Source organism: Myotis davidii, unplaced genomic scaffold (genome assembly GCF_000327345.1).
Source record: "Myotis davidii unplaced genomic scaffold, ASM32734v1 scaffold299, whole genome shotgun sequence".
In the NCBI taxonomy this organism is placed as follows: domain Eukaryota; kingdom Metazoa; phylum Chordata; class Mammalia; order Chiroptera; family Vespertilionidae; genus Myotis; species Myotis davidii.
In genome coordinates this window covers 2529989-2541793 of record NW_006293088.1, presented here as the reverse complement: position 1 = coordinate 2541793, position 11805 = coordinate 2529989, and the positions used below count along the sequence as shown (strand labels likewise).

At 44.1% G+C, this 11805-nt stretch overlaps 1 protein-coding gene and 1 pseudogene across 3 annotated transcripts in view; both read right to left on the bottom strand.

Annotated features, from left to right (window-relative positions):
* The window catches only part of FBXO42 (F-box protein 42), an 89498-nt gene that overhangs the window by 29217 nt on the left and 48476 nt on the right, over positions 1 to 11805 (bottom strand). The gene's annotated exons all lie outside the window — the stretch shown is intronic.
* On the bottom strand, positions 7235 to 7704 carry LOC107183572 (annotated as a pseudogene).

Sequence of the window (11805 nt, the reverse complement as noted above, 5' to 3'; positions counted from 1 at the left end):
GGGTTGAAGTTTGTTGGGTTAGGCTGCAAAATCGCAGGTGGTTCCTTTTGTGCCACTGGCACATCTTGGGTGGGGATGTAAATTGAGTGGGGCGGGGTCTCAGAGAATCACCAGGGTGGAGCAAGCAGCAATGGCTGTCATCAGCCATCTCCACGACTCCGTGTCTCTGCGTCCCCGAGTCCCGCACTCCCACAGCAACAATGATCCCTCCGAGCAGCTCTGCAAGAAAGTCACCCTCGCTTTCTGACCCGCTGCAAAACAGTCCAGTTTCTCCCCATAGGAGTCTGGGACCCCCAAGTCTCGCCATAAATGAGTTCAGTGCATTCAAGAGCTTGTATCCCTTCCCGATTGAAAAAAACCACGCACCAGGTACAGCCGCCTCGCGTGCACCTCTGTACCTCTCTGTTCTTGGTGCCTCTGCAACTCCTACCCAGTCTCAATGTGCTTTTTTCTTTCCTTCTAATTGTAGAACTTCCACTCGGCCAGCTTTCCCGTGGTTCTGGATGATAGCTGTTTTGTCTTATAGTTGTAGTTTTAATGTTGTTGTGGGGGGCAGCACGTACAGGTTTGTACCTTATGCCACCATCTTGGTACTCCTGAACCAGCACCATCTCTTTCCAAGTGGGGCTAAAGGCTTTCCTAGGGGGAGGAGTGGACGGGGATGGGACATCCCTTGTTTACCTCAATTAGCATTTAGCACACTGTGTTGAAATTATCTAGTTAGAGTCTCCCAATAAGATTATATGTACTACTAGAGGCCCGGTGCACGAAATTCCTGCACTGGAGGGGGTGTCCCTCAGCCCAGCCTGCACCCTCTCCAATCTGGAATCCCACAGGGATCGGGCCTAAACCGGCAGTCAGACATCCCTCTCACAATCCAGGACTGCTGGCTCCCAACCGCTCGCCTGTCTGCCTGCCTCACTGCCCCTAACTAACCACTCCACTGCCAGCCTCATCGACACCTAACTGCTCCCCGACTGCTGGCTCCCAACCGCTCGCCTATCTGCCTGCCTCACTGCCCCTAACCACTTCTGCCTGCTAGCCTGATCAACCCCTAACCACTCCCCTACTAGCCTGATCAAAGCCTAATTGCTCCCCTGCCGGCCCGATCGCCCCCAACTGCCCTTCCCTGCCAGCTTGGTCGCCCCTAACTGCCCTCCCCTGCAGGCCTGTTCCCCCCAATGACCCTCCTCTGCAGGCCTGGTCACCCCCAACTGCCCTCCCCTGCCAGCCTGGTTGACCCCAACTGCCCTCCCCTGGAGGACTGGTCCCAACTGCCCTCCCCTGCAGGCCTGATCCCACCCAGCTGCCCTACCCTGCAGGCCTGGCCCCACCCAACTTCCCTCCCCTGCAGGCCTGGTCACCCACAACTGCCCTCCCCTGCCAGCCATTTTGTGTGAGGGTGTGATGGTCAATTTGCATATTACCTCTTTATTATATAAGAAGCTAGAGAACGGGAACTATTTTTTCTGAAAAAGTTTACTGAACTGAACCAACTCATGGAAGCAAATGGTTAGAGCCCTCATGAGTTGGGATGAAAACTGGTTCCAGTTAATCACAATCTACACTGGAGGCATCAGTGTGCCTTTCAGCAAGGGAAAGGTTAAACACTTCGAAAGTTTAATTATCCCACACTCTTTTTTTTTCCTTTTCTTATTTTTTTCCTCTATTGCAACATGACCAGAAATTTACTGGTTGATATAAAAACAACTAACTGATATAAAACAAAGCCTGTCTGGATCTCAGGCTTCAGGGCACATATTTTTATTATTAAAACTAGAGGCCTGGGACATGAAAATTCATGCACTGTAGGGGAGGTCCCGAGCCCAGCCTGCCCCCTCTTACAGTCTGGGAGCCCTCAGAGGTGGGAGGTGACCCGGTGATTAGGGGAAGGCGATGCCCCATCACACCTCTGCTGCTGCCACTGCCAGCAGTGCAAGCCTCGGCCAGCCCTGGCTACTTGCACCTCGAGCCAGACCTGGGCAGCTGGGCAGTCGCCATCTGAGGCTTGCCTGAGCCTCGGGCCAGCCCTGGACAGCTGGGGGGCTGAGGGGAGTGGGGGACTCTGGAGGCAGGTGCGCAGAGCTTGCCGCACGCCTGCCACCCTGGCGGGGCTAAGGAGACTGGGCGCCACCATCTTGTGGCTGTGGGCACCGCCATCTTTGAAGGCATGGCAGTCAATTAGCATATTCCCTCCTTACTGGCTGTGGGTGCCACCATCTTTGAGGGCAGGGCAGTCAATTAGCATATTCCCTCCTTATTGGCTGTGGGCACTGCCAGCTTTGAAGACACGGTGGTCAATTAGCATAATCCCTCCTTATTGGCTGTGGGCGCTGCCATCTTTGCAATGGTGTGAGGGTCAATTAGCATATTCCCTCTTTATTAGATAGGATTATTGTATTATGTTTCATATGAACAGCTGAAAACCTATTTTTGCCCTACCTGGTATATTTGGACATCAAATATAAGATTATATTGCTCACATTGTCTATTTTTTTTTAAATGGTAAATTTTATGTTTGGTATATTTTACCACAATAAGACAAACCAACTGTAGACATAGTGTGATTTCAACAATGAAAATAATAGATATAGAAAGAGATAAGAGTGATTATTACTATATGATTATCTTTATAAACATAACTCCCTGGTCTTTAACAGAACATCTGAAACAAGAGGAACTTTTATAATGGGCACAAAAAAATTTTAGATCCTATATAACTATATATGCCACAGGCAGGGACAAACGAAATTCCCTATTGGCATTGTTTTCACTTCTAAACAAACCCACACAACAGACCCAGGCCGTTTGATGAATAGGGTAGCGCTTATCAGCTAAAAATTAACAACATGGCCCTAACCGTTTTGGCTCAGTGGATAGAGCGTCGGCCTGCGGACTCAAGGTCCCTGGTTCGATTCCGGTCAAGGGCATGTACCTTGGTTGCAGGCACATCCCCAGTGGGGAGTGTGCAGGAGGCAGCTGATCAATGTCTCTCTCTCATTGATGTTTCTAACTCTCTATCCCTCTCCCTTCCTCTCTGTAAAAAATCAATATAATATATTTTAAAAAAATTTAACAACATGAAAATCAGTAATAGTTCCTTGTTACCATTTCAAGTAGACTTTTGATTCAATTTCTGGGGAAGGAGAGGAGGTCCAGAGTCTCAGTTTAATCTGATAAATTGTTAATTGCAGTTCTAAGGGGGCGGGGGTACTTTTTGTAAGTGGCTCTGTTTAGAAGTGAAAACAATGCTATTAGTCATACAGTGTCTGGCCTGGTGTCAAAACAGGAAAATCCTAGTTAGGCAGGAGAGAGCCAAACTGAAATATGGCATAATCTTATTTATTCTCTCCCCCAAAGTGTCAAAAGTTTACCCAGATTTGTGCTATGCATTTTCCCACTCTTCTCTCCAGCAGGAGAGAATATGTACCCACCTTAGAAAAGCATGTATCTGGAAAAATCCCAGGATCTGAACTTTATAAACAAACAGGAAGGATTCCTTCCTTTCCTAGGGGAACCCACTGGCTCTGCGCTCATTCACATCTCCCGAGACCACCACAGATCCAGGCTGTTCCAGGATTGCATAGGGCTAGAGGAGACAAGGAGAAATCACCATCTCATAAAGAAGATTAACCAGGACCTGGTCCATGGATCTGGAAGAAGCTAATACAACAAAGAATTTAGCCACCTAAGTAACATCTTATGCCTTCTTCATAGAGATTAGCATATGTAAGTGGTATTTGGACAATTGGGTGTCTTCCTTCTATGAAAATTTGAAAAAATGTAGATGGAGATTCAAATACTTCACAGTTATTTTCATCAAATATATAATCTTAATGAAAATAATCAGCCTTAAAAATAAACTGTAACAAATTGTTAACAGAATCCTAATTGTTAGTTTGCTACTTTTCTCCTCACAAATCAGATTTCCTTTCAAATGTAAGTCCTGGCTCTATACATATTTTATAACTTTATTTATTTACTTATTTATTTATTTATTTATTTATTTTAAATATATTTTATTGATTTTTTACAGAGAGGAAGGGAGATAGAGAGTTAGAAACATCGATGAGAAAGAAACATCGATCAGCTACCTCCTGCACATCACCCACTGGGAATGTGCCCTCAACCAAGGTATATGCCCTTGACCGGAATCGAACCTGGGACCTTTCAATCTGCAGGCCGACGCTCTATCCACTGAGCCAAACCGGTTTCGGCATTTTATAACTTTTTTTAAACATCCCATCTACTCTCATGCATTACCAGTTATTTTCTTCTTAGTTCTTTATATTTTCTTTGTATTGATTTATCTGTTTATTCTGTCTTCCCCTAGTAGACCCTGCTTCTTGTTCACACTTGTATCTCTAGTACCTATAACAGCACTGGGCATAAACACTCAATAAATAAAAGCATGAAAATGAATAAACAAACAATGAATGCAGTCACTTTTTAAGCTTTGAGAACTGGAGGATAACTTATAACCACTCTCCACTCCTTGTCTAGTACTTCATTTTCTACATCCCTCTCCATCTGAGTATGATATTGTATATAATCTGAACAAAAATTATGAAAGGTTGGTATTATCATCTCTACCCTATAGGTGACACAAATGAGATGTTAAATAATCTAAAGTCACCCAGTTACTAAGCAACAGAGATCTGGATGCAAACCTGTGGTTGCCTGGCACAAAAATCATGCTCGTAATGGTATTACTAACTAGCCTCCTTCCCTCTTACAACATATTCCTCCCATCACTTTAGGTCATGAGGTTCTTAAATAATGAATAGTACCTTTAATTATTAGCCAAATAGTTTTTCCTCCCCAAATCTCAGATCTTCCTACTAGAGCAGGACTAAGTGAATGGAGAAATCTCTGGGATACTTACATCTAAAATATTTCTTCAGGTTAAGTAAGTCTTAAGTAAGAAATTAGTGCTTATGGCCACAAACAAACTTATATAACCCAAGTACCCATCAACAGGAGAATGGTGTAAAAATAAAGTGGCATATTCACATTGTGGAACACTCATAGCATTTAACTACTGATAGATGAATCTCAAAAAAGAAAGTTTGAAGTCAGAATAGTGGTTACGTCTGTGGAGAGTGGTATTAGCAGCAGAGGGGGCATGAGAGAACTTTTTGAGGTGATAAAAGTATTTTGTATCTTGATCTAGGTAAGGGGTGGAGAACCTTCTTTTCTGCCAAGGGTTATTTGGATATTTATAACATCATTTGTGGGCCATACAAAATTATCAACTTAAAAATTAGCCTGCTATATTTGGTGAACCACGTAATTAACTCACCCCTGATGCCTTGGCAGGGCCAGATAGAACAAATGACTTCTTGGGCCCATGGATTGGGTGCTCCCCACCCGATCTACATGATGATCACAAGGCTGTATACATATGCAAAAAGTCTTTGAGTTGTATACCTAAGATTTGTTCATTTTGCTATATGTAAATTATGTCTTAATAAAGTATTATTAAGAAGAAAAGAATGGCTAGTTAAAAGCTGGTAGAGTGAATTATAAACCCTGTTTACACTGTTGTCACATGCCATCACCTACAACTTTCACCAGTAAACAGAAATAGCAGCAACCCATTGTCAGAATTAAAATTCATTATGTGAGGTCTTCAAGAACTGCTGGGGTCCAACCCCAGTAGGTCCAGGGGTCCCCAAAGGTGTGGACGGAGTCGGCGAAGAAGGAATGACACGGAGACAGCGTTCAGTTGATCAGCAGCCTTGCCAGGATCTCTAGCCACAATCTCCAGCCAAGTTCTGTGTCCATGTTCTCTTGCTAGGTTCTCCAGCCAGGTTCTCTAGGTTCTCCAGCCAGGTTCTGTAGCTATGTTTTTGCCATATTCTCTCGCTAGGTTCTGTCTCTAGGTTCTGTCCAGGATCTTTTGCCATGTTCTCTCCAGCGAAGTTCTTCTGTCTCTAGGTTCTGTGTAGGTTCTGTGTCTAGGTTCTGTCGCTAGGTTCTGTCTCTAGGTTCTGTTGCCAGTTTCTGTCCAGGATGTTAAAGAGATTAATTACCCGCCTGGCACTTAGTGAAGGGGTTTTATTCCCTCCCTAACTTCAAGGGAAAATCTCTACCTGGGGAAACAACCTTTCTCAGAGAGGTGACCTTGGTTAAAACACAGTGCCAAGAAGGTGAGCAAATATATTAAGAACAGTATGCCATATATGCCAGGTCCTTGAAACAGGATGGACCGGCTCCCGGCAAAGAACACATTACTCACTTAAAATGCACCTACCCTATAACTCATAGATGTAACTCAAACAGTTAGCAACATTTCAAGATTGGGATATGGGATTTCAGAAAGCTTACTAAATGGGGAGAGAAGGCAAAAAAGAACACAGTATAAAAGCCAACACATCCAATATAAAATCTATAACCCATAATCACTTCCAGAGAAAACTATGAAAAAGAAGAAATTATCAAGGCACTGCTTTTTTGAAAAGTATAATTAATTAAAGCATTGTTCAAGAGTTCATCTCCCAAAGAAGAAATGAAAGGTAGCTACTGAGATTTGAAAAGACAAAGAAGCCTCCCAGAATTCAAGTTAATATTTTTAAGTTAATAAATGACCAATCACAATTCTCACCCACCTAGAAAAAACACCCTGTAGATTCTTTACAATATCTCTTCAAATTCACAAGAGCTAGAAAATTTGAGCAATGGGCCTGATCCTGATTATATAGAGAATAAAGATCAATGTGCTCTAGGCCTGCTGAGCACATGCTGAGTATCCCAGAAACCAACAGTCATTCATGGGGAAGAAGTTAGAAATGACTTCTAACTTCTTTTGCGTTCTCCCATATCCGATTAGATTTCTACAATTTCATTCAAACATAAAATAAAGTTAATATATCTGTGCATTGGAGATATACAGGGATAGGGCATCAAGCAAAACGAAGTTCATTGTATCATAAAACACGAAGTACTGTGGGGCGATTATGTGGATATCTGAGACTAAACAGAGACACTACATAGTCTGAGAGTAACCAAAAATTGCTCGAGATGGTAGACCACTACTGACTGACTAGGGTAACAGCAGCATATAAACAACTGTAAACTTACTTTTGCCTCACCCTGTATATATATATTTTTTTAATTTAAATGCATTTTATTTTTAGACAACCTACATGACATGTTTTTTTCTTAAAAACAATGCCTCCACTCCAAACGAATCAAGGTCAAAATAAATGAAGAGCTCAAGATAAAATCAGTCCCATTTGTCCTAGTCTTGGTGTGTGGATGAAAAGCAGCAGCCAGTTATGATGACAGGTGATAGAGCCAAACTGCCCAATTTGTTAACATTTTTCCATTTCTAAACCTGGTCTCTGTTCTTCAAGCTTCCCTTTGACTGATTTCATGTAATCTGTGATGTACTTCTTGTCGGCTTCTTTTGTGAAGCTGGTTTCCTGCAAGTGATGGTTCATGACAATGTCAACACCAGTGATTACTGTGCTTTCGGTACCTTCGCCCTCAGGGCCTTCAGCGGAGGCATTTCCACCAATAAGCGAGTCATCAATGTTACCCTGTGTCCTACTGACCATCTTCCCCTCTACCTCCAGGCCCAGCCCATCCGCGATCTCGGGTCTTGTAGATACCGGAAAACATGTCATCATGGCTGATGAGGTCCCGGTAGATGATCATGATGGCGGCTGGAAGGAGACGGAAGCGCTGCCTTAGCAGAAGCGCTCGGTGCAAGCGTGGTGCAGCCGGAGCGGTGCTGGGGGGGAGCGGGGAGCAGTCGGAAAAGTTCACCCTGTATATTTTAAGTAAGCTTCCCAGTGATTTGTAGAAAAGTGATCTGCTATATGGTTTTTAGAACAGTGGTCTTGTCTCTTCCTCTTTTTACAGAGAAGGAAATCGAGAGCCAGAAAGTGAAGTGATTAGGTTCAGAGGCAAGTAGCTCGGGAGTGGCAAGGCCAAGATTGGGACAAGCATCTAATTTGTATAAAACAAAGGGCCTGAACCACAAGCCATCACTTGGAATTGCATGTGTGACTAAAAGAGAAGAAACTCGAAAGAAAAAAACAAATCCTTGGGAAAGATGATTCTATGGGGAGAATGTGGTGGGAAAATCAACTGTGCTCCAGGACTAGTTAACTGAGATGACAGGCTGAACTTTAAATCTTTACCTACCATTTATAGACTCTCCCCATATTAACAGACTCTCCTAACTGAAATGGGTGTGGGCTAATATTTAAGACGTTTTGAAAATCAGACCACTACTCTAATTCCAAGTGTAAGAACTTATACTTGAAAACTTTATCTTAACTTAAAGCTACCAAAAAAGGCTGTGACTTATGATATTACATATTAAACAGATGCCAAAATTAGCCTCAGTTTGAATAAAGGGCATTTTAGAAACAGTGGTTTAAACATTAGTCTTTTGAAATACCTATCCCAAGAACTACTCATTTGATCTGGGAATTGACCACAGACTGAGTCAAACTAACTGATTAAGAATTAAGGTGTTACCTTAGGATAATACCAGAAGGGGAAATACTCAACTTCCTAGAACCACCTGGCAAAGACTACAATGTACACAATTGTACATTCATAAGCACTGGCCAGGATTTCCAACGGCTTCTGTTCTGTCCCACCCTTTTTTTTTTTGAGAGAGATAAAGCAATCAGTAGAGAACTGCCACCAGCTCCCACATTTAGCCATTCACCAGCATATAGTAATCATATATTCCTTTCCTGTTCCTTTAGATAAACAGTAAATGTTCCCATTTATGGCCAACCTCTCCACTTATATAGTAGATTCTGCCCTGCTCACTGCTCAAGGACACCGCTCTAACAATTCTTCCTTTCAATCCAAATCATTCCCAATAGCATATAAACATGCCATATAATCTGCCATCTTAAAAAAAAACACCTGTTAATCCATCTCTACTTAGCATGTCATTTCTTAGCTCTCCTTTATAGCAAAATTCTTCAAAAAAATTAATGTATTGCTAATACTATTGTCTTCAACTCCTCTCTTCCTGTTTTTATAAAAAAAACAGTTTGTTGATGTTGAGAGAGAGAGGAAGGGGAAGGGAGAGAGATAAAAATTGATGTGAGAGCACAACATCAATTGGCTGCCTCCTGCATGCCCCCTACCAGGGATTGAGCCTGCAACCTGGGCATGCGCCCTTGATCGGGAAGTGAACTGGCAACCTCTGGGACAATGCCCAACCAACTAAGCCACACCAGCCAGGGCTCTTCCCATTCTTTTATAACCATTCCAAATAGACTTTCTTTCTTACCACTCGTTGAAAACACTCTATTAGCCCTATCTGGTTTGGCTCAGTGGATAGAGCGGCGGCCTGCGGACTAAAGGGTCCCAGGTCTGATTCCAGCCAAGGGCACATGCCTGGGTTGCGGGCTCAATCACCCCCAATAGAGGGTGTGCAGGAGGCAGCCAATCAATGATCCTCCCTCATCATTGATGTTTCTATCTCTCTATCCCTCTCCCTTCCTCTCTGAAAATAAAAATATTTTTTAAAAATACTCTTAAATTCAAGGTCAATTCTCGGTCCTCATATGACTTGACCTCTTGACATGGTTGATTATTTCCTCCTCTCCAGAAAACATGTTCAAGTATGGTGGCTTCCAAGATGCCACATTCTCCTGGTTTTCTCCTACCTCTCTGGCGCCCCTCTTCTAGTCTTGTGCTACTTCCTCCCTGATCTCCAAATGCTGGAGTCTCCCAGACTTAACCTCCTCTTCTTCACTCACTCTCCTGGTAATCTCATCCAGTCTCATGGCTTTAAATCCATCTGACACTAATGACTCCCTCTTGGCTCTCTAGGCAAATGTCTCTAACCTGCACCTCTCCCTGGAACTCCAGACACATAATGTGCATTTCAACGTTAATATGTTTCAAACTGAACTTTTTCTCTCTCCTGTACTTTGACAACCTTGACCACCCACAGTCTTACCTATTTCAATTAATGGAAACTCCATTCAAATGCCCAGACAAAAATCCTTAGAGCAATCCTTTAAAAAAAAAAAGATTGCCAAAACCGGTTTGACTCAGTGGATAGAGCGTCGGCTTGAGGACTGAAAGGTCCCAGGTTCGATTCCGTACCCCGCTGCTGCTGCCACTGCTGGCCCTTGGCCCTCACTTCTTAGCACTGGCCCTGCCCCCTGCCGACTGGTGGCTGGGAGGTGATCTGAGGCCAGGCCAGCTGGGGGAGGGGCTGTGGGAGGTTGAGGCACAGCACCCCGTCCAGCCTCTGTGGAGGCATGGTGCCAGGACTAGGCCCATGCTGCTGCCTCTGTGGCTGCCTCTGCGGAAGGGGCAGCACTGGGACCAGGGTCTCACAGCCCCTTCTCCTGCTGCCTCTGCGGAAGAGACCGCAGTGCTGGACTGACCCGCAACACCAGCCCTTGGCCCTTGCAGGTACTGTGGCTTTGTCCAGAAGGGCGTCCAGAAGACGTCCCGTCTATCTGGTCTAATTAGCATATTACCCTTTTATTAGTATTGATTGCTTTTTTTTTAGAGAGCGAGAGAAAGAGAGAAACATCAATTGGTTGTCTCCTGCATGCCCCCTAACAGGGATTGAGCCTGAAACCTGGGCATGTTCCCTGACCAGGAAATGAACCAGCATCCTTTCAGGATGTCCAGTGCACAGGACACTGCCCAACCAACTGAGCTACACCAGCTAGAGTCTCAGAGCCATCCTTGACTCCTATCTTTCTCTCTTTTTTAAAAATATTTTTTTGTTGATTTCAGTGAGGAAGGGAGAAGGAGAGAGAGGTAAGAGAGAATCACTAATTGGCTGCCTCCTGCACGTTCCCTACTGGGGATCGAGCCCGCAACCCGGGCATGTGCTCTTGACCAGAATTGAACCTGGGACCTGTCCATCTGCAGGCAAGGCTCTATCCACTGAGCAAAACTGGCTAGGGCATCTCCTCTCTTTCTCTTTCTCACTCCACATCCAAACCGTGGGCAAATCCCATTGGTTCTAGCCAATCTGTCCAGATTTTTATCTTTTTGTTAACATACCAGTTCAAGTCTCCATCATTTCTCATTTCTCACCTAGATTACTGATGCCGCCTCTTAACTCATCTCCTCATTTCCACACTTGCCCCCTTACACAGTCTTCTCAGAAACCCAAATGGCCAACCATTTCACTCTGGCCTTTACAATGGCCAGAAAGGCTTACATGAATGCATTCCTCTCCTTCATTATTTGTCAAACCTCCTCTCCAAGTATATTCCCCTTTGTTCACACTGTTGCAGTCACACTGGATTTCTCATGATCCCTTGACTATGCCAAGCACACTCCCACACCTGGATCTCTGCACTGGTTATTCTGTCTGGAATGTTCTTTCCTTGGATATCCACATGGTTCACTTCTTGAACCCAGCAAGTCTTTGTTTTAACATCACCTTCTCGATGAGGTCTACCCTGATCACCCTAGATATAACCACCCCCCCATTCTAGAGCCCTCCTTACCATGCTATAGTTTTGATTCAATAGCATTAATCATCTTCTATTACATACTTGTCTTTTTGGGGGGTGGGGGGGCGATTGGTTTATTCTGCTTAATCTGATACAAGAATCATGGCTAAAATGGTCTTAAATAGTCTTGAGTGGCTTATCATTCATGGGCAAAAATGTACAGACAGAGAGTGGAAGGGAGAGCAGGAGTGAGATAATCTAATTAGCGCTAATGCCAGCAGCGGTCCAACTGGAAGTGTGTGATAAGGGCGCACTCACCATCAGTTACACGTCCTGCATATGTGTGCCCTCTCTTCCAGGAGGGACAGCGTTAGAGCTCGTGATTTATTTTTTT